Here is an 18,096-nt window from a genome sequence, read left to right on the forward strand (position 1 = left end):
TTGTAAAGAACAGTATATTGATAATAATAAGTTTACGATTAAGTAGACAAAATATTATTACAATTGCAAACTGTACAGCTCAGCAAGACTTACAAAGAATCATATAGCACAAAAATTATTATTGTAATGTTCTAAACAGCTGACACATATTACACCTGCAAACTATACATTTCAGTTTGGCTTACAAAGAACTATTATTATTGTGCCGAAGAATGCTGTAAGCAGCTGACAACAAGCTTCTGAATACAGTCCCTTTTCAAAAACCTTCCTGTTTTATAAAATCATTTATTTTCTATTACCAGGACCCACCCTTTTTTGAGATTGCATTTTTTAAATTGTAACTTTTAAAACTCTTTTAAAGTTGTCTTTTAAATGGTTGTAACCACCCCTGGAGCTAAGGGTGCTGGAAGGGCAGTAAATTAAATAATAACAATACTGTTTCCGTTCTGCTGCATTTAGTCTTCTTCCAAAAACTGCATTATTTGTCTCACTGTCCACTGTGACAAAATTATGCAGCTTACATAATTTACATAATTAAATATGCAAAATAAGTATATAAAAATATCTCATGTTATTCCACCCCATTCATCACCCCATTCATTTCAATGCAACAGAAACACAATGCAAATGGGGGTGGGGGGGGGGGAGACCCAATCAATTACCTATCATTTGCCTGAAAACCACAGCAGCAGCAAATACCAATCATATTTGCTGGATTGACTTCCTTTCTGGGCATGGAAAGAATAAATGAAGATTGGCAAGTTCGGCTCCTGCTTTTGTTTTCATTGGACTTCTCTGACATCCCTAGTCCTAACCATGCAGCTGTGTTGCCTGCACCCTCCAGGTGAGCTGCAGCAACACCATGCCAGGAAGGAAATTTTGCAGCAATGCCCCACCGTACTAACCACTATTTGTTCAAGCAAGTCCCACAAGTCTAGGGAGGAAAGTTTTCACCTTGAAGGACACAACTTGTAGGCAGGCTAGTGATTAATGATAAGCATGCTTCCCCATACTTGGTTCAGAATTTGCAGCTCATTTCTCAAAACTGTGAAACGGGGGAAGTATTTTCCAAGACCAGTCCAAAGCATAGACATTGTTGTGCTTTTGGCACCAGGAGCATAACAGGATCTGAAAAGCTCTCCAACCTCTCATGAAAACCATTGATGACCAGAAGACCTACTTCTGCCCCAACGCTTTCCGCAAGTAGTGAGCTCTTTTACATCCAAAACACTGCTATGACAGGTTCTTGAGTATTAAGAATGTTGAGAATTACAGTTCTCATGGCTTCTAGAGCAGGTGTCCCCAAACTAAGGCCCGGGGGCCGGATGCGGCCCAACTGCCTTCTAAATCCGGCCCGGGGACGGTCCGGGAATCAGCATGTTTTTACATGAGTAGAATGTGTCTTTTATTTAAAATGCATCTCTGGGTTATTTGTGGGGCATAGGAATTCGTTAATATTTTTTTTAAAAATATAGTCCGCCCCCCACAAGGTCTGAGGGACAGTAGACCGGCCCCCTGCTGAAAAAGTTTGCTGACCCCTGTTCTAGAGTGTCATGATACACAGGAACTGCTACATCATGAGATACATTTGGATGAGAAAGGAAAGGGGCAGTTATAGCAGTAGCTGAAAGCCCCCACATTTGGGTGCAACTATTATGAAATAAACCTGGACATAATGGGCATTAAGGGGAAGTCAATCTTTGAGCTGATTGTTCTGAATCTGTTTCCCCACATGGCCACTTTAAGTGCCATCACTTGAGACCCAGGCACCCAGCACACCTTAGAAATTATGTACTGATTGCTACTACCTATTCACACTCAGTGTTAATATGACACCTTGTGTTGTGCAGACAATATTCCCAACTGAACCAATGCCTTATGTCAGGATTCAAATATGCACAATGACAACTCATTGGTCAAGAGATCTCTGGTGTGCTTGATGGTGTAATAAATTCCATCCTTTATCAATGGTTTGTAGCTCAGTCCTACATTCATGTTTCCTTGCAAGTCATATTTATGAAATTTGCTCCCATGCAAGACTTGCAATCTGAATGGCACATCTCCATGTAACAGTTCTATTTTTTTGGAATTGGGTTGGGTATTTGGGGTCTTATCAAAGCAAAAGATTAATACTGTCATGATAGCATCTTAGCTCCAAAATATTCGAAACTTCTAACCTTTATTTTAGTTATGATTGGCAGTTTGTGAGGTATGCTCAAAGTAGAGCAGGCAAAACAAAGGGCATCTCAACTTTTTTATGGGACTTCTTTCTGACTACTGGAGCAAACATATATTATGAACTGAATACCTTTAGCTTTCAAGCTTTTCAAGTTCATTAAGAAACTTCCCACGCTACATAAGCACACTGATAAAGAAACTGCAGCTGTAAAATGAATTTCTTTTATTTTAACTGTATGTTTTTTGCAGTTGGACGATGTTTTTTTTTTGAAAACCAACTAGTGGGAGTTTTCTTTTTTCTTTTTTAAACTGCATTGGCAGTAAAATACACAATAGTTTTTTCCTGAAACTTCAGTTAAATATCAAAAGAAGTATGAACTGCTTTGCCTTCAAAGGAAAGAAGTGTAGAGAAGGAAAGAAGTTCTTAAATACCTTTATATTTTCCCTGCATGTTTAGAATCCCTTTAACAGCCATCCAAGTTAAATTTTGCCAACCTCTCTGCTTTCCCTCTTTCTGACATTTGGCTGTTGCAATCATACAGACCCAAACATTTCCTATTCCTAACAAGATTCAATATGAAATATAGGCATATGAATGTACAGCAGTAATTGATCACATTTTTATTGTTTTTGATGCACTTCTTAAATTCAGTGCTACTGCCATTTCTGTAGCAACACCAATCGAGCCAGAATATTTTAATTTAGCCATTAATCTCATTAAATCAAATAATTCAAATACAGCGGATCAACAGCTCTGTACATGTGGCTGCTGTGCAGGTGCATAGCAAGGGGGGAACAGAGGGGGTGGCCCACTCCCAACTCCGTCTTTTGGGGGGCAGCACGAGCGGTGGTGGCACCTCGTTATGTAGTGTGCATGCGCAGCGTCACTACGTAGTGATGCCCTGCCCCCAGGTGCGCACCATGTTTGCCGCTCTGGGTGCCCGAGCGGATTCCTACGCCAGTGTTGCTGTGTACATCAATGATGTACAGTATATGTTGCAGCCAAATGGTACATCATCTACTTTGCATGCAGGTGGTCCCATGGTGAATTCATGTCATCTCCAGGTAGGACTGGGAAAGAATGCTGTCTGAAATCCAGGAAAGCTGCTGCCAGTCAGTGTAGACAAGACTGACCTAGATAGACTACTTGACTCCATATAAGGTGATTCCTGATGTTTCTATGATGCTCTTTTGCTTGGAATTTAGGAAGTCTAGATAGGGGCAGTTCCAAATCTTTATTATTCTTTATTGTTATTTAGATAGACTCATAAATGTATGCAACACAAGGAAATGTATACAACCAAAGGAAAGAAAGACAGGACCCTGTCTCAAGGAGTTTGAAATTTAAAATCCAACAATGAAGGAGAAAATAGAGGGGAAATGAAGAGCGAGTGTTAACAGAGTAACACGGGATTAATGCAAACTCATGCTACAACCTTCAATTTTGCATTTACAATCCAATGCTACAATAACTGATTAAGTAATAATTGCCTTACACTTTTATTTGGTTTTGTAATTTGAGTAGAAAATGGAAATCTTCAGAAGGCTGTGAAGAAAAAAACATATCTGAAGAAGTGTGCATGCACACGAAAGCTCATACCAAAATAAAAACTTAGTTGGTCTTTAAGGTGCTACTGAAGGAATTTTTTTATTTTGCAATAAAAAAACAGTTTAAGAAAATTATGAATGGGTGATGGGCAGGACGTCTGAGCATTGCATTACCTGAATATTACGTTCCAACCAGCTTCCCAGGTGGTGATCAATGAACCTTTAGCATTTTGTAAACATCTGGTGATCTGGGTCTTGGGAATGGGCACCAAACACCCTCTACATCATGGGTCCTGTTGAGTTGATCCTGTCTGGCAAAATTTACATTTTCTTCATCTGTATATAGGCAACCTTTCCATCTCCAAAAATGATCCAAAAGAGGTGAAAACATTTGCTTCATTCAAGATATCCTGTACAAATGAGACTGTTTGTTGCTGAAGTTAATTCTGCAGATGTATTATTTCCTCATTGGGAATTTTTCAAGATGTACACTGACAGAGCAGCTGTGCTATATAGCAGTAGATTCTCCTTAGTCCTTCATTTCTACCAGTCCACACAGTGTATGCAAAAAGGACTCTCTGCAGTAGTCCTCAAGGCACTGCTCAAAATTATCAAGGGCGAGTAGCCTACAAACCAACACCTCCAATTCAAATCCTTCCAGTTGTGGTCATTACATAGGTCAGTCAATCATGATGCAGCTACAAGTGGCTGCCAGAATATATTGCTAGGTATTATGCAAGCCCATCTTCCATTACAAACAACTATAAACCATAAAATAATTACTGCCCTTAATTCTCAAAATTGACTGATGCTGCCAAAAGGAATTCTAATATGTTTTCAGTGGCAAACCAATAGTTTAGGAAGGTTGTTAGGGTGAGTCATGGCATCCTTAAAAAAAAAAACAGTTCTCTTGAGCCAGGTGAAAATTTATAGACTGCTGTGAAAACATGTAAAAACTAATAATTTGTTCAAATTTAGCTACATAAAATAGAAACAATTTTTTGCTTGACACATTTCCTCTTTGTTGTTGACAATAGGTATAAATGACGTGCCTTAAATGTGTGTATGAATTTAGCAGCTTAATCTTTTTAGTTGCTATTTTGTTCATGTTAATCTTGTTTTATAAATACTTTATTGATTTGTTAATCATATACCATGAGTTTTGCTGTAATTGTGATGTTTAGCTTATTTTTAGTTGCTGTTTTGTTAATAGTGCTTTATAGATTGTATTATTTTATGTGAGTTATGCTGCGATGTTCTGTGATGTTCTATAATCTTATAGTTTGTAAGCTGCTTTGAGATTCATTTGAATGTAAAGTGGCATAGAAATTTGATCATATCAAATCACCATACCTCATACACTGTATACAAGATCTGTATTCTAGCACATAGGTCGGATCTGAGCACGTTTCAAAGAAATGGATAAATATGATCCTTTTGTGTGCCCGAGAGTGTTCCTACATTTATCTTTGCCCCTCTCCTGTCAGATGAAATATTCTCCACTGAAGTATTATTTTCATTTCATTTCAGGTATTTATCAGTTGCATACTGTGGAATACTGGTCCTTGTAGTGGCCTTCATTTAGTAAGAGAAACAGAGAACATAAAACATTAAAACAACCCTAAACTAAGCCAGTGACACTCTAAGAAAGCTGGAAGGAAATGCCTTAAAAATATTTTTGTCATGTGGTAGAAGAACAACAAATATGCTTCCTGTACATGTACATGGCAGCTATAAGCAGGTAATTCTACCATGGTTTAAATTCCTGACATCCATCTTTAGGATGGCCTGACTTCATTCCTGTTTCAAACAGCTGGAATTTGAGAAATATATAATGTGATTATTCTGCGCTTTTGATTTTTTATTACTGATGAAGCATTGACATTATAGAAGATGCTTATATTGTTAAGGGGGAAAACACATTTGGTTGATTCACTGAGTAAGTCCTATGTGAAAGGTATAATCTCGTGGGATGTGTAATTAGCATTTTAAAAAGCATTTTTATTAGATTGGAATACAAATAAGAATTATTTAAACACACTTGACTGAGAAACTAAATTACATCAGCAGTAAAGCTTCCATAGTTTATCAATTTATGTTTGATTTTGCACATAGGAGAGAATGCATTGTTTGGCTATACCTTATAGTGTTGCCTTGGAAAGAAATAATTGACTGAACACAGTACTTTTTAAAAAGATACCTGGAATGTGTGTAGATCAGTGCACACTGACCAATGCACAGCCATCTTGGTAAGGCTGTACTCCAGGCATGTCCAAAGTCTGTTTTGGAGGCCTAATCCGGCCCGCCAGTAAATTTAATCCAGCCCCCATGGCAGTATATGTCCTGTGGTAAAATCTCAACAACTTTGCAGTAAAACTGTAATAATAATAATAATAATAATAATAATAATAATAATAATAAGCTCAACAACTTTGGTGAGCCCTCATGCATGTTCACTTCATCAAATCTGGCCCTCTTTGAAAAAAGTTTGGACACCCCTGCTCTATTCTGATGGCATGAGTATCATGACGACAGGTAGATTCTTATGTGCTGCAGCCTTCGTCCGCCTTCACAGCCATTGTAACATACCACTTATTATCTCCCACCTGTTCTGCCATTTAGGACTTCATGGATCATTCTTTGTCTAGCTACTCCCCTTTGACCTTACCAGCAGGTGACCCTGCTGGGAGTCTGAGATTCCCGACGGCTTCACTCACAAGGGTCATAGGAACGTGCAAGCCCACACACCATGACAAGGTGATGATCTAGCAAGTGATGATTACCTGTAACAGGCCCACTGGCACCACATTTAATGCAGTATCATACCACTTTAAACAGTCATAGTCCCTCCGCCAAGGAATCCTGGAAGCTGTGGGTGCTGAGAGCTGTTAGGAGACTCCATTGCCTTCACAGAGCTAGAATTCCCTGGGAAGAAGAGTTGATTGTTAAACCACTCTGAAAACTAAAAAAAATTCCTTCAGTAGCACCTTAAAGACCAACTAAGTTTTTATTTTGGTATGAGCTTTCGTGTGCATGCAACTTCTTCAGATACACTTGAAACAGAAGTGTCAGACCCTTATATATATACAGAGGGTGGTGGGGGTGGATGGGAATGGGTGATGGGCTGATGGGAGTGGTAAACCTGTGGATGGCTGTTAACGACTGCTGATGACTGCAATTAGTCCGGGGGGGGGGGAAGCAAGGGCTGAGGCACTAAAGAAAGCTTGAACATGCATAATGAGATAAGAATCTGATGTCTCTATTCATCCCAGGTGGCTCCATGGTTTTAACTTGGTAATGAGTTCCAATTCAGAAACTTCTCTTTCCAGTCTGTTCCTCCCAGAGCTTGAGAAAGGGAGCTGTCATTGTCCAGGAGAGGCTGTAGATCTCTGATGATGCGTTGTACTGTTTTAACTTGGGAGCTGTATGTGATGACTAGTGGTGTTCTGTTATTTTCTTTTTGGGGTCTGTCTTGCAGTAGGTTCTCTCTAGGTATCAGTCTGGCTCTGTTGATCTGTTGTTTAACTTCATCAGGTTTTCTCTGTTTTATTACAGAGAAATTTCAGGAACAGACTGGAAAGAGAAGTTGCTGAATTAACTCTGAAATCGATGGTTTTTGACTCCCCATCAGGGACATTTCATAATATGAATTAACTCTGAAACCGATGGTTTTTGACTCCCCATCAGGGACATTTCATAATAAAATATTTATATAGTCGCTGGTAGTATTTCTAGTTTATTGAATCAGGAGCTGCTGCTTAAATTGTCAACTCTGTTAGACAGCAGCATATGCAATCTAGGGTGCCTCCAAATGTTTTGGACAACAATTCCCATAAACGCTGACCATTGGTTGGGCTGGCTGGGGCTGATGGGAATTGGAGCCCAGCAATACCTGGATACCATAGGTTCCTTACCCGTGCATTACTGGTTTCAGTTAATATCTTCTCAAACACTTGTGTTTGTTTGTTTGTTTTTTAAAAAGAAAACATACAGTAAGTTGATTAGTAGGTTTGAGAAACACCCTTCATTTAGCTGTGTTGGCACGTGTTCTAAACACATGAGTTGATTCGATGTTTTAGTTTGGGGAAATGATTTCACTTTGGATCTAAAGAAGAGATTATACAGTTTCATTACAGGGTGCTTCCAAGAAAAAGCTTAGAAAGACTCCTCTGTTGGATATTAGAAACAATCCGGCACTTTCATATTATTGAGTTGAGCCATGAGGGTGAGTCTCAGATGAAGGCATGAATATTTTAAATCAAACCCTTTTTCTCTGCTACAGTGAAGCAGTTGACTACTTCCTGTGCCAGTTTAATGATTATAATAGTTGATATGTTTTGCCCTATTCTTTCCTCACCTATTGTTTTTTCTTCCTGTCTTAATGAGGTTGGAAGCCTATAGGCAGGGTCCAGTTGATTTAAAATCTGTACAGTGCCTAAGCAGTCCTTTTAAAAGAAGGACGAAGAATCTGTGGCCTCCCAGATGTTGTTGGACTCCAACTCCCATCATCCTTGATCATTGGCCATGCAAGGTAGGCCTGACATCTGGAAGGCCGCAGATTTCCCATCCCTGTCCTGGTCTAAAATAACAAATGATGATGCTGGGTCATGTGATGATAAGAAGTGGTGGGAAGAGTCCTGCTTATTCATCCCTTCCTCTGATCAGTCTTAGAGTCTTAAGACTATGTGAAAAGGAGAAAATAGTTCCTATACCTTCACCTGTTGCACACAAACGGGAATCTTAGCAGTTGCAGCATCTCTCAACCCTGTCAAAAATCTTGCACAAGGTACAGGAGACTTTGAATATGGACTGCTTTTCGCTTCTGGGAAATTCTGCCTGTATTTGGCAATGTTTTGTAGGCCAAGTTGCAGTTGCTTGGGTCAGATGAAATTGTTTCAGGAGGGAACATGGGAAGTTACCTTATACAGATCCAGAACATTGGTTCATCTAACCCAGTATTGTCAACATTGAATGGCGGAGGCTCTCTAGGGGTTGAGACTTCTTCTGTCTTTCTCGACCCTACCTGAAGACATCAGGGGTTGTCCCTGGGACTTCTTGCATTTGAAACATGTATTCTACCACTGAGCTAAGGGAAATCTAGCCACATAAGAGAATGTATGGGGGGGAATATAAATGAAAGTTCCCAGAATATATAGGACCTGGTTACACAAATGTGTCGTCAGCAGGATATGAGATTTGTAGGATTTATGTCTTCATACCTGCTGCGGCTAAATATATTGAAGAATAGATATTTATTTTATTATTTAAGTTAACTACTGGCCTTTGCTGAATAACTGCATGATGAACTGTCTTCCCTCATTACCTTGTTGCTGTCTTGTTTCCCTTCATTGGCTCGTTCTTAAATGTCAGCTTCTAGCTTTCCAGAGCAGGGAGTGTGTCCAATTTCCCTGGGAGTGACAGGCTTAGGATAAGTTGAGGTATTCCAAAATAACATGCAGTAATCCTCTTTTCAGGCCAGCCCTTGCAAAGTAAGCCATCTGTAAACTAACAAACACTTGAGCGTATCACTTGACATTCTTGTCAGTAAGAGGGTTATGGCAAATGTGCACTCATCCCTGTTATTTATTGAAAATGACTTTTTTATTGGTCCTCCTCTCCAATGAGCACAAGAGATCATCAATTTTTTAAAAGCTTAAGCAAATAATTCATCATTAATTATTTTTCTTCTATATTTATCCCCCCCTTTAAAAATGTAGAATTATCTCTGTTAAGTTCCTTATTCCCAAATTCCTTATTCTACAGTGGTGTAATTTAGTATAGATGTTGTGTTTGTGTGTTTAGTGTCACTTCCGTCTTTGCTGGGTTTCAGATCGAATGCTACTATTATTTGGAGTACCTATATTTTTGGCTAACTCAATAGTTCCATGCACCAGGCAACTATTATTTTTCCCAATCAAACCTGAAGTGGCACCTCTGATATTGTTTAAAATTCTGCTAACGTACATTCTTTGGATATTGTGAGTTGCTAATTAAAATGATAGTTTAACCTATTTTTTAGTCTAATGATTGAAAACACACATGGTAATCTGTGGGCCTCCAGATATTGTTCTACTCAAACTCCCATCTGACCCAGTTAGCATGGGCAACCATCAGGGATGATGGGAGTTGGAGTTCAACAACATCTAAAGGACAGATATTGAATTTCCTACAAGCAAAGATTCTTGGTTTGTTAGCTTATCGCATTCTCAATAAATTGTCCAAAGCCAATACAATTAAAACAGTCCTGACCTTACCATTCTGCTGGAATTGCCAAACTGCATATTATGTTTAATGTGACCATGCATTAGGCACCAGGGCTGGCCCTACAATGAGGCAGAGTGAGACACTGCCTCAGGTGGCAGATGCTGAGGTGTGGGGAGGGAACAGAGCTGTGAGTGCCTTGTATCCCCTATGCTAGCCTGCTGCCTTCAAGTGCAGTGGAAAATACTGTCCTTCTACCAGTATTGGAGTAAGATTCAGCAACCAGTCCAATTGAGTTCTCTAGATGCTTTAGGGGCAAGGCCTTGTCCTTTACCCTCAGGCAGCAAAATGCCTTGAGATATCCCTGTTTGGCACCAGTAGCAGCTTTCCTCCTGCAGCAAATTGGAGCTGGAAGGGTACAGGCCTGTGGGACACAGGGAAGTGTCTTACATCTTCCTTTCCCACTTGCTGAGGTCCCAGTCCTGACAAGCCTCCCTCTAGCCACTATTTAAACAAACAGATACGTTTAAATGCATGTTACATTTAATGTAACAAATAGAGTATTCACCTAAACTTGTTTCTCTCTGCGTTGAATTTCTAAGGGTGAAATATGTTAGAATCATAGAATTGTAGAGTTGGAAGGGATCCTGAGGGTCTTCTAGTCCACCCCCTGGCAATGGAGGAATCTTATCTTGCTCCCTGCTTTGAACACCTTCCCCGTTTCTGCTTTACAACATAGTGGTTGAGGTGTGTAAATAAGAACTGCAGATAGCCTGGCTAGCAGGTGGAACAAAATACTTTCTGTATTGTAGGAGCCCATAAAGTTAGTGCTGGATAAAAGGGGCATGAGGAAGAGTGATCGTTCTTTGTGGTGATTTATCCGGACATATGGCATATGGAAGAATGAGACTTCCATTCCCTGGAGTCTGGTTCAGTCAGTGTAGTAGGCCCTTCAAATCTCTTGAGCTATCCCTGAACAGCATGTGGTGCAATGGTTAGAACAGGCTTCTTCAACCTCGGCCCTCCAGGTGTTTTGAGATTACAATTCCAATAATCCCTGACCACTGGTCCTGCTACCTAGGGATCATGGGAGCTGTAGGCCAAAAACATATGGAGGTTGAAGAAGTCTAGGTTAGAATGTAGGAATAAGACCTAGGAGACCAGGGTTCAAATTCCCACCCAGCCATGGAACTTTCTGGGTGACCCTGAGTCCATCACCAATCCTCAGCCTCTAATTTACCTCACAGTGTTAGTGTGAGGATACTATGGAGAGGGGAGAACCATGTGCACTACCTTGAGCTTTTTGGAGGAAAGGTGGGATATAAATATGATAATAAATATCAATAAATCATGTTTTTCTTTGGTGATTCCCATTGAACAGAAGGGGTGATGCATTTACATGGGCTGAGGTTTCCAAGCGAGGGTTCTCCCAAGCCACTGAAGCCATTTCAACAAAATACCATATTTTCATGTGAGTTTGGCGAGGTGGAGGTTGGCTTTTTAAAGGTACAGTATTTGTGCTACTGAACTTCAACACATAAAAGAAACAAAAGGAGGCCAGGTCTTTGAAACTTGTTTGTCAAAGGGCTGTGAAGCATCTGCTTCCCAAGTTCAACTTTTTTTTCTTTTCAGAAGAATTGCTGCCCACATTATAATTAGTTTCTACTGAGGTTATTTTCCCACCAATACTTACAGTAGTTCTTTCGAAATTACACTCCTCCCCCCCTTTTGGTAATCTTTGAAGAATACTGTAAATGTAACATACATGGCATGTTAGAAGTACATAAGACAAAAAGTCCCTGCCCTGGGGGACTTAAAGTCTAATTCCAACAGACAACAATTAATGGGATGACAATTTAATTCAAGAGTTGGGGGAGATGTCAACAAAGAGATCAGTACTTGAAGGCTTCTGGAGAGAAACAGATTTGGAGCAGGGATTTGAATGTGTGGGATGGCTTTTGTCAAGAGCAAGAAGTGGGAAGCTGCTCATAAAGCCTGAGGGACAGTATGAAAGAACTGAGACTCAAAGTGGCAGAGACAAAGGAGATACAGTACTAGGAAAAGACAACTGTGAGGTATACAGATCCAGGAATGAAAGCAGGCATCAGTGTAGAATTATGGGACTGGGGAGCTGAAAGCAGGACTTTTGATAAAGAGATTCATAGTTACTAGCTATTATTTAGAACATTGTTCACCTCCAGATGTTGTAGGGCTACAACTTGCATAATCTCTGACCACTGGCCATGTTAGCCGAACAAATTCCATATGGACTGGTAGTACAGACCTGTCAAGATATTGCACATGCAAACTGGTATAGTGGTGCTACACTTCGAATATTTAGTGTATCATTTCAGATTGGCTATCATGTCTTAATGCTGTTGTAACTGTGTACTGGTTTGGCAACAAGGTCATGAGTTCCAGGCATCAGGCTTTTATAGATGAATATTTCCAGATCATTTCTAGGTTGGTGGGGAGGGAAGGAGTGTTACTGAATTATATTTTGTACTTGCAGTATTCTATCCACTCAAATGCAAGGGAGAAGACAGTAATCCCACCCTTGAAAATAAGTGCTGGCCTGCTCATTCGAAGTGAGCAGGCAGTCATTCCAGAAATGAAGAAATGGCAATACATGGATTGATTTTGTGACCAAGACACACATGGTATGGAGTTAAGGGGAATGATAACTCTGGATATGTGCAGCATAAAATCTGTACCAGGGCAGTCCCAAAGTGTAAATATAATAATAATGCATTTGTGTATGACTGAGTTAGCTATGTATGCTTTTTTATGGATTATCATTAGTACTGGTATGTTGCAACAGAAATGATGGAAGTCAGCTTTATTTTGAGACTGATGAAATTCAACAGTTGCTTGGCATCATTAAAAACTGAAATCTCCACGTATGTGTGCAATTAAAATTAGAGACCATACTGTGGTGAGAAAGAGTGATAAAGATAGCAAGTCAGGAAAATTGTTCTCGATAATAACAAATTACCCATAAGCAGTTCAAAGAGAGATTAATGAATGCTTGTTGCCAGTCTGAAAAACATCAATGCTGGTAGCAATTGCAAAGGTTCATGTCCTCTTCACTGACTTCCTCCTCCACTAGGTGAACCGTAAAAAGAACAAGACCAAGTGTTGCTAATCAGTAGTGCGTAACTCCAGCCTCAGCAATCTGTCACCAAACACAGGATAAAAATATAGCCCTGTCATCATGCAGGGGTCACAAAGAAATGAAGTAAGTGTTCTGATTCAAACAGTGACTCAAACAAGTAGAGCTATTTGTTTGTTTATTTATTTGTACAGCTGCCTGGCTAGCTTCTTCCGATGAGTTAAGAAGATAAGACGAGCCCTGCTGGATTAGACCAAAGGTCCATGCTGTTCATTATCCTGCTTTCACGGTGACCACCAGATACCTATGGGAAGCCTTCAAATTGGACATGAGTGCAACAATACATGCAATTCCCAGCAAATGGTATACTGAGGTATAGTGCCTGCAACACTAGAGGCAGTACAGAGCCATCATGGCTGGTAGCCGATGATAGCTTTATCCTCCATGATTTTTTTCTAATCCTTATTTTATTATGTACATCCAGACCAGAATGAGCTCATGGAGATCTGGGAGAGACAAGCTCTGAGAAAGGCAATGCATGTGTGGCAGGTGGTTGGACGATCAGCAAATAGGGTGTTCACATTAGAAACAGCTGGAAGCAGCTGGTCAGATTTGGGTACCAGCAGTTCCAAAGCACTTCAGAGCTTCTTCTTTTTAAAAAAGTAATTTATGTGTGGGGGGAAATAACTTGTATCAAAAAAATGGGAAACTCCATATTGTGATAGATCCATAGCTGCCAAGTTTTCACTTTTCTCGCGAGGAAGCCTATTCAGCATAAGGGAAAATCCCTGTAAAAAAGGGATAACTTGGCAGCTATGGATAGATCACAAAGATAAATATTGCAAGTCAATTAAATATTAAGCACGATCCTTTAAAATCAATAATATTATGAGGAACTCTTCATCTAAGAATGTGTGTAATCAAATCATACCCATAAAACTATTAAATCAATGTTACAAGGCATAATGCAATGCTTTCTAAAAAGCTGTATAACCAAAATAGACTTCTAAAAGTCCACACATTTCAAACACTGACATGTAACAACTTGTTTCTAGTCTAGCACATACTAAGGCTTTATGTATTGCATTTGGTTGGATTTCTGAGCTCTTTCCAAATAATCAATATATATATTGATACAGTTGTGTTTCCTTCTTAGAAATGGTTTTGCATCTTTGGCTTTTCTTCTCTTTTTAGATGTGATGCTCTTCTTCCATCTCTTTGCCAATATATTGGTACCTCAGGACCTGGGAGAGCTCCCAGGGATGACACACCAATCACAACTCATTCTCCATTACCTGCTTGCCTTCACTATGATTCCATGTTCCTGTGTGTGTAAATGATGGAAAGAGCCAGACACACAAATGCATCCATGGGATTCCCTTCCACCCTGGCTGAGGATTGCAATTTGTGGTAGAAAACGAACTGCTAAGTGCCTGCAAAAAGTCCACTTGCTGAGTTTATTCTTCCTTTTACTTTTTTTTTAATAAAAAAATCTGCACTGGCTTCCTGTTGAAATAGGAAAGCCCAGCTGTCAGTTCAGCAAGTGGGATGGCTGTAGAATGCAGACCACCAGAAAGATAGCTTACAGCGTCAAAGGAATGCCTCCCCCCCCAAAAAAAACCCAACCTCTTGGTCACCTTGAAAGTTAAGGTATGTGCAACAATAACCCTGTACTCAAACTATGAGAATTTTGCCAACATTTTCTCTTCCTTTCTTTCCATTTAGGAAATTATATTAAGGTGTTCTCTCTCTCTCCTTCCTATGCCTTTAGAATAATTTTCAAATACATTTGGGGGGGGGGGGAACCCATAATATTTTTAAGCACATCACTAGCTCTAAAGCAAACAGTGCAAGTAGATAAATAGGTACTGCTCCGGCGGGAAGGTAAACGTTGTTTCCGTGCACTGCTCTGGTTTCGCCAGAAGCGGCTTAGTCATGCTGGCCACATGACCTGGAAAAACTGTCTGCAGAAGCAGACAGACGCCGCTCCCATGGCCTTTAAAGCGAGATGAGCGCCGCAACCCCAGAGTCGTTAGCAACTGGACCTAATTGTCAGGGGTCCCTTTACCTTTACCTTTACCTCTAAATATCTATTCAGTGAACAGATACTCAGCTGTCCCATTCCCCCCCCCAACAGAATCAGACTGACTGCAGTTCTTCAACAACAACAACAGCAACCACACACACACACACACACACACACACACACACAAGAAAATAATAACCAGCCAACCAGTGATACGGTAATACAAGAACAGCTAATTAGGGAGTCTCTTGGTTTAGTAGCACTTATCGTGTACCCATTTTTCCATTCTCCTAACTTAGAATCTTGGCTTGCAGATATTATTTCATTCCCCCTACCCTCATATTTGAGTTATGATCTTTTGTCTCCGCAAGAGCTCAGCTAAGAAGCAATATAGTTTTATTTCCTCTCTTCTCCTTTATCTCATATCATCACCTCTTGATGTATCTTCCTCCCACTCCGTAGGCATTCTTTTTAACAATTTCTGAAAGCCTTATATATTTGACCCAAGTGTTTAGTGTCTACCAAGTGCATTAAGTTATACCATCTTCCTATGCACCAGCAAAATCCATTCCCTGCCATCATCCTGCTCCTTGGCAGCTCATATCAAGTCTTCGTATAGTGTGAGGAACAGGGCCAAAAGCTAGTGCAATGGTACTAGTGGCAGATATTGCACAGGATCTGTGGTCATATCCAAGTGCTAGCAAAACACCTCACACACAGGGGCAACTACTAGTGGGGCTAAGCGACCAAGTCATTTTACCCATTTGTATCCACCTATTAACATTTATTGTTTGGGGAAAGCTATTGATAGTTCCAGTTGTTCTTAACTGGGTTCTACTTCCAGATCTGTACGCCTGGTTTTTGTTTTTGTTTTTAAAAAGAGATCTCTGTTATCTCTAACACAATGGAATGCACAGGATTATGAAATTTATGACAACAGAGAATCATAGAATCATAGAGTTGGAAGAGACCACAAGGGCCATCCAGTCCAACCCCCTGCCAAGCAGGAAACACCATCAAAGCATTCTTGACTTAAAGACCTCCAAAGAAGGAGACTCCACCACACTTCTTGGCAGCAAATTCCACTGTCGAAAAGCTCTTACTGTCAGGAAGTTCTTCCTAATGTTTAGGTGGAATCTTCTTTCTTGTAGTTTGAATCCATTGCTCTGTGTCCGCTTCTCTGGAGCAGCAGAAAACAACCTTTCACCCTCCTCTATATGACATCCTTTTATGTATTTGAACATGGCTATCATATCACTCCTTAACCTTAACCCCTTAACATGAGCTTCTGTTATCTTCATTGCCCAGGTAGAACCTTCTGATCAAAGTAAGGGACATTAGAATCCCTCTCTATAAGAACCTACTGAGCAGAAGAACACTCTCCCCTTCTGCAGTTTCTGGCAACTGACATTCAGAAGCATACCACCTCTGACTGTGGAGGCAGAGTTTAGCCATTATGGCTAGTAGCCACTGATAGCCTTATTCTCTATGACTTATTCTAGTTCTCTTTTAAAGCCACCTGAGTTGATAGGCATCACTGCCACCGATATATTCACGAGGCCCCATCAGAAGACTCCAAAATTTCAATATATTTAATTTAGGGACCCCAAAGAAGGACAGTTTGGACTCATAGTTCATAAAACCAGTTTCATAAGACTGACATAAAAATATTTGAAAAGGTAAAGTCATAGTTTGTTAAAGGGAGTGGCAAGGATAGGCACCACTGCAGGAAATGAGTTGCTATGGTGAGCTGGGAGGTATGGTTTGAGCAAAGAGGTACCATTTGAAGAAAACTGAAATGAAGACTTAAATAAACCATTGTCATAAATGCTCTTTATTATAGCTTCTTATTTGCCATAAATAGCTCCCCTTACCTTGAAATGCAAGTTCACCTGAAGCCAGCTGAGCACTATTCTCTGTGGCTCCAACCTCTAAATGGCCCCTATAAATGGAAAGAGGATGAGCTTGGTAGAAGCTCCTGCTTAGAGCTCCTTGGCTTTGCCCTGGACCTGCTTCCTGACTCTTCTGTTTCCATCAACTTACTGTACTCTAACTCTTTCTCAATCTTGCCCAATCTTTTTGGTTTGTTCCCTATCTACCCCCCCCCCCCCAATCCTCGATCTAACTGTATAAGATCTAGTGTATAAGACGACTGGGCCTATAAGACGACCCCCATTTTTTTCAGTTAAAATGTAGAGTTTGGGATATACTCACCGTATAAAAAATACGACCCGGCATATAAGACGACCCCCAACTTTTGAGAAGATTTTCCTGGGTTAAAAAGTAGTCTTATACGCAGGAATATACAGTATCCTTTTTTTCACCAACCCCTTGACATTAGCTTTGCCCCTGGGGGGGGGGAAGCCAAGTGAGTTTTCAAACAAACAATTATGAATTGCTTTGGAAACACACAACAATAAATTTAGATTATCTATGCCAACTGCTTTAAAAAAAGTGAGAAAGAAATATAACAATGTGATTTTTCCCTCCGACAAAAAATCTTTAGTTACTCTAGACTAGAGAAACAAATGGGTTTTTATACATACATTCTAATTACCTGCTGGTGCAACTGAAAAGCCGTTTGTTAAAATTATGGGTAAAAGAATGAAGACATGTACCAGTACACTACTGCTTAGGTTTTATTTTTATTTTTTTTTAAAAAAAGGGATTTGTGAAGTAGATTGGTATTGGGTTTCAGTAAATAATGGAGCACTTCAAATATTGCATGTCAACTTGTGCTTTTAGAAATAGGTGGTTTGTTTTGATCATTCAGAAGGGAGTGCAAATATCTCCAGCTAATTAAAGTAGAAAAATTAGTTATGCATATTAATAATACAGCACCTGTGTTACCTATACAGAACATCCTATACTGTACAGCAAAACAACTGGTCCCCCTCCCCACCCCCTGTTTGCGGCATATGAATCACAAGCCACTTCTTTTTTAATCAATATATCCCATGGACTGCAAGAAGATCCCATGGACTGCAATATATCCCATGGACTGCAAGAAGATCAAACCTATCCATTCTTA

General features: G+C 40.0%; 1 long non-coding RNA gene across 1 annotated transcript; it reads left to right on the top strand.

The window, feature by feature from the left end:
• Positions 1 to 1,062: 1,062 nt before the first annotated feature.
• On the top strand, positions 1,063 to 14,515 carry LOC118082108 (uncharacterized). Its single transcript, XR_015948970.1, has 3 exons — positions 1,063 to 3,340; positions 11,309 to 13,412; positions 14,234 to 14,515. It is a non-coding gene; the product is annotated as an uncharacterized LOC118082108 (long non-coding RNA).
• Positions 14,516 to 18,096: the final 3,581 nt, after the last annotated feature.

The sequence above is a fragment of the Zootoca vivipara genome, chromosome 3 (assembly GCF_965207765.1).
Source record: "Zootoca vivipara chromosome 3, rZooViv2.hap1.1, whole genome shotgun sequence".
Classification (NCBI taxonomy): Eukaryota; Metazoa; Chordata; class Lepidosauria; order Squamata; family Lacertidae; genus Zootoca; species Zootoca vivipara.